Here is a 3,768-nt window from a genome sequence, read left to right as displayed (position 1 = left end):
CCCTGCCCCACCGGTACCCTACATGGCTGCAGGGCCCAGCCGGCCTCACCATGGTCTGCACCACAGGCTGCCAGGGAGTCTCTGCTCCAGTGCCTGGAGCACCTGCGCCCCTCCTTCTCACTGACCTGGGGGTCCGCAGAGCTGGTCCTTTCACATCTCGCTCTTTGTCTGTCTGCAAAATCTGCTCTTCTGTTTTTATTTTTCTCTTCTTAAACACATTACCACAGAGGTGTTATGACTGTGGCTGGCTTCGCCTTGGCCAGCAGCAGGTCGCCCAGCAGCGGGTCTTGTCTTGGAGCCATCTGGCATTGGCTCTGTTGGACACAGAGGAAGCTTCCAGCAGCCTCTAACAGAAGCCAACCCCTAGTCCCCCAGCTACCAAAACCTTGCCATGCAAACCCCATAGAGGCACCCTGCTTTGAGTCAAGAGGGTTGGATAAGACAATTGCCAGAGGTTCCTTCCAACCTCAGCTAAGCTGTGGCCCCAATGGTGTGTGTCTCTAGAGCTCAGTACCTACTCCCTAGCAAGGCAGGAGATCCACAGACATTCTGAAATTACTCTGCCTAATTCTCAGGATACCTTATGTCACTGAAATGTCCACATCATGCACAGAGGAGAAGAACAGGAACATTTCCTCTGAAAAGCCTTCATTTCTGTGTTACCCCTAGGGAAGCCAACAAGCTTTTTTAAACATGAAAGCTGTCAGATACAGTTCAGTTTTCCAGTTGTGAAAGGAAGTTGCATGGTATTGATCAAATTCACACAATGATACACAAGCACAAAAATTTAGATTCGGGAGCTCCGTACAGAAGTACTTTGTGCAATGATCATAGAATCATAGAATGGTTAGGGTTGGAAGGGACCTTAAAGATCATCTAGTTCCAACCCCCTGACATGGGCAGGGACACCTTCCACTAGATGAGGTTGCTCAAAGCCTCGTCCAGCCTGGCTTTTTTTATAACAGCTTTCTGTGCACAGCCAGCAACAGTCCTTCCCTGATGATAGATTTGACCTCATTTGTTTCCCTGTTACACCACAGTTAAACTACAGAGAAAAAAACTTTTCCCACAAAAATATACAAAGAAAACCACATACAACATGAGTGCACAAGCAGGAAAATACAATGCTTACTGATAACCCATACACTGTACTCTGTTTAGGCTTCCAGCAGATCAGCATACATCACTCAGTCTCACTTGCACAGCTAAAGAAATCACTTGGGTCATCACCAGCTGAGATCTCATCCAAAGGCTATCAGAACCCTACCCAACCATGCATGTGCTCAGCTCCGCTACCTCCTAATACACTCAAGCTGATTTCTAACCTACAAATACAGCCCTAAAACTTAATAAGTGGAGGTTACAGAATGTGTTTTAAAAACTCTCCTATCCACACAGCAACAGGCTTCCTCCTGGAACCTTTTATATCTGCCAACACAAAACTCTGCTTAGTAGCACAATGCATGCAGCAATAACCTGAGGATGATGTGGATATATCTGAACCTGTTAGACTCTGCCTATCTCATCCAGGTTTTTGGTAAATATAGTATCTATTATGCCAAATAAAATATAAAAGAATGAGGTCAGGACTTGGTGGTAATAGTCAAAATAAACCTAGTTATACCAATATTTAGGTTTGGACGCTGTAGATGGGAGTAAGAAGTAAAACGCTGGTCACCTGAACAGTTGTAGGGAGTAAAATAGTAAGACAGAAAAGCAGCTGACAGATCAAATGAAGGACCCATACTTAAACATTTCTCTCAGCCTCAAGGGGTCACCCTTTCAAAATCGTCTCATCCTGTTCCCACCGACCAAGTGAGAATAAAAGCAGAGCTGCCTCAAATCAAGCACATTTACAACATTATCCTGTGATTACAGGATGTGAGAAAAGAGATCTTCAGTAATGTAGGAAATTGAAGAATCCCCCTGCAGCATACTGCAATTTTAATGACACTGGAAAAGCCAAATTAATTCAAGCAATTTCCCATCCTGTCACCCACTGGATGAAGTACACAAAGTACATGACCATTGCTGAAAACATGCAGCTAAACCAGGCTGCAGGAGCACGAGCATAAGACACCCCAGGAGCTGACTCATGGACACTTTATAATGAAGACAAGAGTAAGAACAGGCAGTATGACACTACACTTACTTTGATCTGTCCTTCCCAGAAGCTCAGGCCAAACAACAGCTCTTTCTCTTCCTCCTCTCAGGTCCAGGAACACTGGAATGACAAAGGGCTGAATGGGAAGCCACTGGGAAACAAGAAACATCAAACATCAGCATTACAATGTGGTCAGAAGATATCTAGTTCCACTGTTCACCATCCTCAAACTCAGGCAACAGATATGCCCCACCTCTTCACCACAGAGTGAAAACCATCTGTTTCAGGTGTCTGACATCAAATCAGACAAAACCAATGCTTCTAGAAAAGTGAAGGGGAGCTCGACAGAGAAAGTTTTGTTGTTTTTCAGATTGTCAAAATGAAGCAGTCTCTTCCTGTATTCATACTGATACTCAGAGAAAGATGTATCTGAGTGCCAGTCTTCAGCAATTTAGATTTTCTTTTGCCAATGAAAGGTGTAGACTATGGGCAGTTATCCATTTTGCAACCAGCTAGACTATGACAGACATTCCTCGTGTCCAAGTGTGAAAACCACATTAAAAATAATAGTCCTGTACAGACTAGCTGATTTGGTAGGTAATATAGGCTGCAGAGAGCACAACACACCATACTTTGGAACTGCCCTGCATTACTTTTAAAAAGAATCCCAAACTTCAAACCCTAGGCCATGGGAGAACCCCATCCCTTCATCAAAAGGAATCCCATTGCTACCTGAACCCAGAGCACAACTTTCTCAGAAGTACCTGACTGCATCTCTGGTAGGCCTTAAGTAAGAAGAGTTCAGGTAAAGGGCTATTGATGTTAAAATAGAATTGAAAAATCCCAGCTATCTCAGTTTCTTTTAACCATTTACAAACAAAACTCCAGACAGCTACAGTTAGAAATGGCAGGAGATCATTTACAAAGACCACTTGCCATCACTTTTAGTCTGGTCAATTAAAAAAATATCCCCCACTTGGCAGTGAAGAAAAGCTGGCAGCAGCACAGTGAAGTCAGAAGGGAGGCGCTGATGGCGACTTGCAGGCAGGGAGAAAAAGCACAAACAAGTTAATCAGAAGAGCTACAGCAGTTTTTAGGTTGCATACACGCAGCTACTCCCTCAGCAAAATTTCAAAGCAGTTTGGGACACTCAGATGTAACACACATGCAGAAGGGGCTTTGCGTAAGTGGCAGTAAGATGCCCAGGCCAGTCCATCCCATGCCCTCCCTGCTTCGCACACCTTGTCTCTTCCTACCAACTCCCCCTTTCCTCTGCTGAACTTCAGCACTTCTGCTGCTCTTACTTTTTCAACTCCTAAAATCTTTCAGAGCTCACACAGTAACCTTTTCTTCTCTTCCTCCTGCCGTTTGAAATATGCACTCTGCTTAACCTCAAATACTGAGATTTCTTAAAAAAATCTCAAAACAAACAAAACATGAATTGCAAAAAAGATTGCTTTTTCCCCTTTGCAAATATGACTTTTCAGGCAAGTGTGCTATTCCCACTACGAATCATCAGTGAGTTCAATATATGGCCTTATTTTTCTTGATCTCTGCAGTAATGTCAAACATAACACTTTGTGACAAAGGCCGCATTGAAGATAGAGCAACAAATATACAGTTTGCTGTCTTAGGAGCACATAACCCTATCATCAGACTCTCTG

The sequence above is a fragment of the Eurypyga helias genome, unplaced genomic scaffold (genome assembly GCF_000690775.1).
Source record: "Eurypyga helias isolate BGI_N326 unplaced genomic scaffold, ASM69077v1 scaffold40172, whole genome shotgun sequence".
NCBI classification, from domain to species: domain Eukaryota; kingdom Metazoa; phylum Chordata; class Aves; order Eurypygiformes; family Eurypygidae; genus Eurypyga; species Eurypyga helias.
Note: the sequence above shows the minus strand (reverse complement) of the source record.